This window comes from Curcuma longa, chromosome 8 (assembly GCF_044706935.1).
Source record: "Curcuma longa cultivar G26 ecotype Majalengka, Jawa Barat chromosome 8, ITB_CL_G26_1.1, whole genome shotgun sequence".
Lineage (NCBI taxonomy): Eukaryota > Viridiplantae > Streptophyta > Magnoliopsida > Zingiberales > Zingiberaceae > Curcuma > Curcuma longa.
The window spans coordinates 12,457,116-12,467,544 of record NC_133868.1 but is presented as its reverse complement, the minus strand read 5'-3'; the positions used below and the strand labels follow the sequence as shown (position 1 = coordinate 12,467,544).

The window sequence follows — 10,429 nt, the reverse complement described above, 5'->3', positions numbered from 1 at the left end:
TACACTCCAACCCTTCTTAAATGTTATCTCATGACTCGATTTTATAGTATCTTCTTTATGAATGGGTACATCATATATCATGAACTAGATATAATTATTCCAAATAATAAATATAAATAAATATTTTTTTATTATTGTTAGCTATCATATCATATAATATCCATAATACTATGATAAAATTGTATAATTAAAAACGTTCCTTATATATATATTTGATAATTACTTATAAATTATCACCATAAGTGTCTTGCCACGTGTATAATATACCCGCTAAAATCAATTTAATATATTTTAAGGAACCACTAACGAGAACCATATATATTGATATTTGGTTTATATAATCTTTATAATATCAACAATATTTTATCAATGGGCACACTTAGTTTTTAAAATTTTTAAAAGGCGAATCCTAGTTTTATAAATCTGATAAAATCCCGGCTTGAAATTGTTTGTGTCTGAAGAGCAATCACCAAAGGAAAGTCTCTCATGTTTCCATAATCAAATCCTACTTTGGTGTTCATGGATCTTCTCTGGTAGTGTGGAAACCCTGGTATACCTCTGTTCTCTCCGATGCTTGGCCTCTCTGCTTAACTTGAACACTCAATTATTAGAGCTTTCCTCTCCCTTTTAATAGGGAGAGGAAGCATCGCTCACCGAATGCACATCGTGCACTCCGTGGGCAGTTACTAAAACCATCAACATCTCCCACTCGTCCAAGTGAAGCCACAATGGTAAATGGTCACAAAGACCATTAAGAGGTATCTAGCCACGCAGACTAAATAAAATCGTAGTGCTTAGTCACATAGATAAAAAGAACATTGAATTCATACATAAGAAAATGATTCGTACGACAACAAGCACATTGATCATTCATTGCTAAAAAAGTTATTACACCTTACATAGCTGCTCATAGAGCGATCGATGCTAAGAAAAATTATTACACCTAACTTAGCCACTCCCAAAATAGTACATAATCATTTTCTGAATGACACATAGTCATTTGTCTGATGACTCACAACCATCATCCAGGTGGCATACAGTTGTACTTCAGTGATACATAAATTACTTTTTTGTGGTACATAATCATTTTCCTAGACTCATTATATCTTGCTATGTATCCAGATTAAATAATATTTATTTATATCAATATGAACATCTTTAACCCCTCAGTTTGATTATCATATCAAGAGCATGTTCCATATCTACAATATTCACAATCATTTTCATACATAACAGAAATGGATCGACTAGTGAATATTCTCAAAGAGATGTGAATATATTTAATCTTCCTTTTTAGTTTGAATCTATTCATTTTAATCAGTTTCTTTCCTAGTCATGTTCCATAGACCGAATCTTCCATAGTCATATGATTATATGTTAAAGTAGCAGACTCTGATTAAAATTTTAAGTAAACAGCTAAATAGTCACTTAAGGTAAATGCTGAGATTAACATATAATCTCATAGAGTTCACATAGTAGAGAAGTAGGGATCCATTCTCCTACTACCTTTATTGTCGTCTTAGCACATGTGGTATGAATGACATGTTACAATATTGTCTTTATGAAAAAGAAATTATGTTTTTCTCAAATCAACATCATACAGATTTTGATTAAGACATTTTCAATGTTTAATCCTGAATCTAACACGTGAATTCTTATCTGACTACTAATAGGTTTAGTAAATGGTGAGATCATTTATTTCGATCATCAAACTTTAAATGATCTTATCTTGATTCACTTATCAAGGCAACCCTAGCTTATGGTAATGTAACAATTTTACAGCTACATTAGCCAACAGCTACATAAGCTGAACTATAAGCACCGATCTTATCTCTATTCATACATAACAAATAAAGATGATTGTCCATGTGAGAGAATCAATCACTACTTGCTAACATGCTCATCGAGATCTTATCTCAAGAATATAACTTTTCACATACTGTAGTGCCTCGTAAATTCATTTCTAAACTTCATTAATGTTTAAATATAGGCTTTAAATATTTATAAAGGGCATAGAATAATTTTAAAAATTTTATGGAATTTTAAAGGAAATTTCAGGAATTTTTCTAAAAAAAATAGGAAAAGGGGGTAAAAAGATGCATGGTTGAGATTCAAACCCGAAACCTCTAAACAGTTATAAATCTTAAATAAGTTATGATGGCCATGTGCACCAACAAGGGTGTGCTTGAAAGAAAAGAGGGCGCATTATAATTATACGAGTTTAGACGTCAAGTTAGACATGAAAAGATGTTTTAGTATAAAAGGGGAAGTTAGAGAGGAAAAAAAAGAAAACCTATTTTTCTCTTCCTCTTTCTTTGGGCGGCGGAAACAGAAGAAAACCTAGGGTTTTCTTCTTTCCTCTCCGAGTTTTCTCCTTCCCTCTTCCTCCTTGTGGTGGCCGGCCAAGAGAAGGGAACCGGGGAGTCTATTCCGTAGGGTTCGGACACGCCGACAAGGGTTTTCTAAACACGCTAGAGTGTTCGGAGTCTTCAACCTTAGGATTTCGTTTGTAAGTGCAAGAACAAGGAGGTAAGTACTACTCACTTGCAGTAAGAGTTGTTCCGAGATTTTTCCTTTACCTTCGTAGCATGCTTTAAAGAATTGTGTTCACTCTATGCAAAAACTCTAAATTATATGTAAACCCTAGAATTGTATGCATGTAGAATGATAAAGTATTCTATTAAGTCCTTTTAGAGGTTTATGAGAAGTTTATAAGCAAAGAAAGACCAAGGTCTTGATAGGATCCCAAATTCAAGAATTTGAGGATCAAAAGCACACCAAGTGTTTGAAGAAATGCCAAGGCATTTTACTATATGAGTACTAAAAGATAACAAGTATTTTACTTTGAAGAGGCTAGTACCCGACTTCCGAGGTTGTCGTAAAATAAATCCAAGTGACCAATTCTGAGGTCTTGGCCCTGGTAAGACCAAGGTCTTTACCCTCGTAGGACTGGTGGCTCGCTACCCCAGTCTCTATTAGGGAGCGCGCTTTGGTACTACGCCTGGGCCCCAAGAGAAAGTTGATTATTATTTTGAAGTATAAAGATATAAGTATTCGAACAAATAAAGCAAGTTTTACAAAAGTTTCAAGTTCCAGCAAGTTTAGTTAAGGAAGTGTATCAATTGCAATTTCATGTTTATAAGATGAGAATTTCTAGTACTTACATGATATTGTAGCATAAACATGAAAGATCACATGTTTTAAGTTTTAAGAGTTTCAAAGCATGAAAACTATTTCAATGAGCATGAAAAGTTTCTTATCATGAGCATGCAGTTTTAGAATTTTTGTATATATGCACATCTCAGTTTTGTGAGTTAGATAGTACTTACTAAGCATCCGCTTATAGTTGCATTTCCTCTTACTGCAGACAAAGGAAAAGGAAAGCAAATTTGAAGGAAGGCGACAAGGGGATGCGTGATGGTGTGTGTGATGCCTGGACTATGGAAAGCCTTGGGAATTTGCTAAGAGCATATTAAGATTTTTTTTAAATTGCTAAGAAAATTTAGAGATTTTACTTTCTATTCATTGTTAAGAAGATTTCATAAATTGTTAGTTTTGCATATGTTGGGTATCATCTAGTATTTCTGTTGCTAATGATTAAATAGATTAGTTTTGGTTAATGTTTGTTAGATATTATGATTACATGTCTTTTCAATGAATATGCATGAAATTTTAAAGTAATAAAATGAACTAATGCTTAATTAGTTTTTGAGATTGATACTTTTGGCACATGAGGTATACTATTGATACATTGTATGTAGATTAGTTTTAAAGAGTGCAAGAAGTTCATTTATGATCCTTTGCATGCAAATATAGTTAGAAATGCTTTAGTTTGCTTTAGAATTATTAATTGAGTGTTTAAATGGAGTTTAGATCTATGAATGGTGTATCAAAGAAACCTGATTATTAATTGAACATGATAGAAAAGATTTCCGCACAAGTTAGAAAATTTTAAATTATTGCTAAATAGAATAACAATTCAAGTAATACAAGAAGTAAAGTGTAAGAAAATAACCCGGCTCATAGAAAACATGAAGGGCGGGTGCTACACATACACTGAATATATTATGACATTTCACATAATCAAATTATAATATCTGATTGCAAATAATAACAATGTTACATTCTACAAAGTCTCATAGACTTTACATACTCAATGAATGACTCTCTAGTCATTGGCTTAGTAAGAGGATCTGCAAACATAACTCTTGTAGTGTTGGCGTTCTGGATCTTCGTCCCATGTTCCGGATTCTATCTGCTCCGAGAAGCATAGAACCCCACAGGACAAAAATTTTATCCCGCCTGGATCAATCGACAAAATCTTCAAAGAAGACTAAGTCGATCGATCCTCAGGATCGCCGATTCTAAATTACTTATCTACGGTTTTAAATTATTTAGTTCTAAGTATAAATAAAACTGCGGAAAATAAATTTATACCAGAACCCGGTTTGAACCTCAGAATCTTCTGCTGTATTCCTTATCTCTTTCTCGGACGTTGTGTGGGCAACGATCTTCCGAGAAATAAGGACTGCAACCTCTGCTGGATGAAGCCTTGGATCGCCTTTCTTCTTTCTTGAAGCAGCTTTGTTCTTCCTCGCCTTCTACCTTAGATCCGGCCACCACCTCAAGAGGGAGTTTTCTGTTGGGTTGCAAGGGTGCAAACATAGTCCCACATCTAAAACACATGAGAAAGATCATGAGTTTAAAAGGATGAAAAATATCTCCTTTGGCATGAGGCCTTTTGGGGAGAGCCCAAGAACAAAATCATGAGGGCTTAGGCCCAAAGTGGACAATATCATGCGGCCACCAAGAGAAAAGAGAAGAACACAAAAGAAAGAAGAAGAAGAAGACTAGAAGTGGCCGGCCAAGAGAACAAAATCAAAGCAATTGCGAAATCGGAGAGATTTCGTATGCTTATTCTTGTTGTGTGTCTCTTGGCCGCCCCCTCCCCCTCTCTTTTATAGCCTCCCATGCACCTAAACATGGTATTGCCGCCCCCTTTGATCAAGGGATCAATTTGGATTATTTCCATAAATAAAATCCAAATCTAGAATAATTATCCGCAAACCGATTCTTTCCTTATTTACCTTGGCCGCCTCTTCCAGTTTTTATTTTAAAAAAATGTTTCTAAAATTACCTTCATGGATAAGAGGGGAGGGCCGGCCAATTAAGGAGGTGATTGGTTTGGTTTAATTTTCTGAACCAAGTTTGTATTAAAGAGAAATAAAACCGAACCAAAGAGATCTCATCCATTGGATGCAACTTAACCTCATCTAATGGTTCTAATATAATCTACTTTAATACAACTTAATTGCTCCGATCCAACGGACACAATTCATTCACTTGGGCGTGGGCTTATAGGAAGAGAGGTTCGGTTCACCTTGTGAACCAATTTTCGCATCTAAAGAGAATAAAAGCCCGAACCGAAGAGATCTCGTCCATCGGACGCAACTAGATCTCATCCAACGGTTCTAATTTAATCTCTTTTGATCCTCTTTATTATTTCGATCCATTGGATGCAACTTGATCTAATCCCAAGGATACAAGTTGATCTCATCCACTAACTCATCCTACGGTTGAGAACCAATCTCATCCATCGGTTAAATCTTATCCGACGGCTGAGAACTAATCTCATCCGTTTGATTGCATCTTTTAGAGATTTCTTTAGGCTACAGCAGGGACCTCGAGGAGGTATTGGATCTGGCCTTCTGATGGGTTTCGGATCCCGTATTCTACCCCGAATACACACCTACATCCATCAACAACGATCCATTCCACTAGAGGATCATTGTTGCACTACCAATCCAATCCCCAAATTACGTTATGGGTTCCTTCTTATTATTTTATGCATTGCTCCCCGTGTTTAAGATATCGTATGTCCGTCAATTATCTGAGTTCACTGACAACTCAATAATCAACATCTATGACCTTGAATAGTACCACTCATCCTTATTGTCAGTCGGACTAAGTCCACTTGCAAGATTTGACATGACAATCCTTATGAGCTCTTCAAGGGGACATCATCAGCCCTACTGGGACACGGATTCCTTCTATAATTAACGGCACACCATATAAATAGTAACATCACCCAACTTACCGAGAATATTTGATCTGACGGAAAGATCTCACCCTTTGGTAAATCAAAGTGATGTTTACTAAATATATGCGCCCGTTTATTATATCGGGATTAAGAGTGCATAAGTATAATAACAGAGGTCTTGTTCAATTTATGAGTCAGCGTAAATTGAACAACCTCAATGGTCCTACTCAATACACACAAAGTGTACTAGTGTAATTCTACAGTCAAGATAGACAGTTACTGAATTACACTACAACCGTTCCCGATGGTTTGTCCAAAGTCATCTTGGTTGTGAGCCTTAATTTATAATTTACAAGGAGCTGATAATCATGATCTTCTGTGTCTCACAGACACCATGTTATCTACAATGTAAATTAAGGGGACATGTTACAAGTCTAATCTATTGCAACCATTTGACCAAAACATGATTCCTTTATTTCATGAAATGTTTATATACAAAAGAGCTAGTCTTTTCAGTATACTCCAACATAGGCTCATATCTGACCATTGAAAATAGAGACAATAATCTATCGTCGCCTTCAGATATCTAAAAATCTTTTACACTGTCTTCTAGTGTTTTGGTCCTGGGTTTGACTAGAACCGGTTAACTAAGCCAACATATCAGGACGTGTACACAATATAGTATACATTAAACTACCAATAGCACTGGACTCCCACTGTCTTCAGCAATCTTCAGATGCTTCAAGAACCATCTCAACCAGACTGCTTCTTGTACAACCATTGAACATGCCATATATTCATCAACTTCCATAGTCAACAAGGCTACACAAGTCTATTTCTTGCTATTCCAGGAGATGACACCATCATTCAACAAGAACACATAGTCTAATGTAGATTTTCTATCATCCAGGTCCCCAGTCCAATCTGCATCTGAATAACCCTTTAGGCTCATATCTGACCATTGAAAATAGAGACAATAATCTATCGTCGCCTTCAGATATCTAAAAATCTTTTACACTGTCTTCTAGTCACTACTAAAAAATCACGATTTAGCGGCGGTTATTTAGCGGCGGTTCTTAAAACCGCCGCTATTATCCGTTTTCCCGGCGGTTTCAATTAACCGCCGCAAAAATAAATTTTTAGCGGCGGTTATTTAGCGGCGGTTCTTAAAACCGCCGCTATTATCCGTTTTCCCGGCGGTTTCAATTAACCGCCGTAAAAACAAATTTTTAGCGGCGGTAAAAATTTAGCGGCGGTTCTTAAAACCGCCGCTATTATCCGAAATAAATTTAGGATTTAATCGTAAATAAAAGTTAACCTTAATAAAAGGAATTTATGGAAGATTATTTAGGGATTTAGTTAAATTACTATTTAGTAAATTAAGTAGTATTAATGGGTTAATAAAATTAGGGTTATATGGTTAATGGTCTAGACTAATCGATCCTAGACTAAACCCTAACCCGTTAACGTGGGTTTAAAAGAAAACCCGGTTCTCGGTGGGAAGCTACAGCGCCGAAAGCTCTTCCTCCCCTTGCGATAAAATCCCCTATTCTCTATAGCGCTCCTTTCTTCGTGCCTTTCTCGCCGCTGACGCCGACGGGAGGGGCTACCAAGGCGAAGGAGGAACTGCCGACGACCTTGCCGGAAGGTGTTCGGCTCGCGAGGTGAAGAAGGTTGTAGACGGCGGCAAACCGCAGAGGAAGAGGGAGACTCGGTAAGTTGGAAAATCCTTGAATTTCTAGGGTTCTTGAGACTTAGGGTTTATTGATCTCAGATCTGGTGCTGCCGGATTTGTAGAGCTTGGTTTGGAGTTGATCAGTCAGTGGGAGGGTTCTCGAAATCGGCCGGCAGCAGCTTGGGGGGAATGGCGCTAGGGCTTGGACCGATTGGATTTTGAGGTAGGTTTGGATTTTCGTGATTTAGGGATGAGTTTTTGTTTGGAATACTTGGTTTCCCTTGGATGTTGATTGCTTTGTCCCCACAACTAGTAAGTTCTCTTGAGCTTCCTTCATCGAAATTGGTTACGTCTGATTTTATTCTTTCTGATGATGCATTATTACATTTACTTTATAGCCATTTCATTGTCCCTGAGTTGGGCCCACACACAAAGTTCTCATACTCCTCTCACAAGGCAGTATCTGAATATAAAGAGGCAAAGGCGGTATGTTCTTTCCTTCTTTTTCCAACTAAACTTGAATTTTCTTGCTTGACCTTTCTTATTCAGTTGTTCCTATTCTACCAGTATCTTTTTGATTCATGCTGATGAATTATGCTTGTCTTCTTTGTTAAATTTAAATTGGAAATATTTACACTAATGATTTATTTTTGCATATGGCTAAAACTATCTTTTCTAATAAACCTATGTTCTATCACTTCTATGGGTAATTAACTGGTTTTGTGCTCATGTTAGCCTTTGTTGTCAAAGTGAGTGACTTTTTTTTTTGACATTCATGATTGATTCTTTTTCTTCCTCAAATGTTTGGTATGGTTGAAGATTGTAAGAACTTTATGCTACTTATTGATCGATCAACTTATTTGTCTGATTTTGTTATCTACAGTTGGGAATTGAAACCTGCTAGAGGTGTTGAGAAGTCGGCACTTGTCAAGGATCTTCAACAGGGAAGTTATTGCTGAGCTGAAAGTAGCTGGTGCTTCATGGATTCAGTTTGATGAGCCGACACTTGTCAAGGATCTTCAATCCTACCAGATAGAGGCATTCACAAAGGCCTATTTGGATCTAGAATCATCACTGTCTGGCTTGGATGTGCTTATTGAGACTTATTTTGCTGATGTGCCTGCAGAAACATACAAGTTAGTCTGCTCATATTGAGTGAAAAAGTATTGCATCTTCTTTGAAAAAATCATTATTATTTTGAATTTTTCAGGACTATTACTGCTTTGAAGAGCGTCTCTGGTTTTGGTTTTGATCTTATTCGTGGAACACAAACAGTTGATTTGATCAAGACTGTAGGCTTCCCTGCTGGAAAGTATCTTTTTGCTGGAGTTGTTGATGGAAGGAACATTTGGGCAAATGATCTTGCATCATCTCTCACCACCCTTGCTGCTCTTGAGGCAATTGTTGGCAAAAGTAATTTGGATAACTCTTGCACTCTTTCCAATTGCATTTGTATTGAAAATGGCAGCTAACAGAATTTGTTAATTGCCTGTAGATAAGCTTGTTGTCTCTACATCATGCTCACTCATGCACACTGCTGTGGATCTTGTCAACGAAACAAAATTAGATGATGAGATTAAGTAATGGCTTGCTTTTGCTGCTCAAAAAGTGGTTGAAGTGAATGCATTGGCTAAGGCGTTAGCTGGTCAGAAAGATGAGGTAATTTTCCCTACAAAGATGATATGAGCTTTTAAATTTCTTTTGAAAGCCAAGGAAATTGATTTGGCTGCCCCTTCAATTAGATGATGAGATTAAATTTTTTTTTTTACTTGTGCAGGCATGACTACTTTACAAGTTTGAAGATTCTTTCTTGTTTATTAGAAATAGAGATTATTCTAATTTTTTTTTCTTTCTTATTTATTAGATTGAATTTCTCATCTGTTTGTCATTTTCCATTTGAAATAGAGTCTAACACATGTTACAAGTCCATGTTGCTGTAGAGTTTTTTATTGTTGACACGTTTGTTTGTTCTTAGTAGTGTCAACGGAATGTCCATAATTTTGTGATAAATAATAACATTCATTTCAGTGATCTTTAGGTTATAGTTTGTCTTTTCAAATTTTTTTTGTACTTGTGTAGGCATGACTATTTTACAAGTTTGAAGAGCTCTCCAAAGATGACTACTTTTCAAAAAGTAAAATTTGCAACCTGGTTAAAGGAAAAGATCTATTTCTAGGATTTGACATCTGAGAAAGCTAGAGAAATTTCTCAGTTTTTTTGTAACCAAGCAAAGTTTCAGTTTTTTTGTAACCTAAATTCACTATATTTGACATTTGACAACTTTGATATCTATATGTAATGACTCATATTTGTTCACTAGTTTTGCAAGAAATTAATGCTAGTAAAATTTTCTATTTATTACAATTTTTGTTTAATTTTTCTATTTATTTATAAAAATTATCGCAGGCTGAAAATTCTGTAATTGCACACTCAAAGCTTAAACTGCCGAGAAATTATTTCGCGGCAGTTTTAGCAAACCGCCGGGAAACCATTTCGCGGCGGTTTTGGCAAACCGCCGGGAAACTATTTCGCGGCGGTTTTGGAAAACCGCCGGGAAAGTATTTCGAACCGCCGGTAAAAGAACCGCCGGGAAATTATTTTGAACCGCCGCAAAAAATAACCGCCGGGAAATCATTTCTAACCGCCACTAAACAAACCGTCGGGAAATATTTTGAACCGCCGCAAAAATAACCGCCGGGAAATCTACTTTAGTG

The 10,429-nt window shown here is 36.3% G+C and overlaps 1 long non-coding RNA gene across 2 annotated transcripts; it reads left to right on the top strand.

Annotated features, from left to right (window-relative positions):
- The first annotated feature begins 7,592 nt into the window (after positions 1-7,592).
- Positions 7,593-9,853, top strand: LOC141834211 (uncharacterized). Of its 2 annotated transcripts, XR_012602273.1 has the most exons (7): positions 7,593-7,754; positions 7,838-7,938; positions 8,114-8,201; positions 8,599-8,851; positions 8,926-9,128; positions 9,211-9,374; positions 9,795-9,853. It is a non-coding gene; the product is annotated as an uncharacterized LOC141834211 (long non-coding RNA). The 2 variants fall into 2 exon arrangements; XR_012602272.1 differs by having other exon boundaries at positions 7,599-7,938.
- Positions 9,854-10,429: the final 576 nt, after the last annotated feature.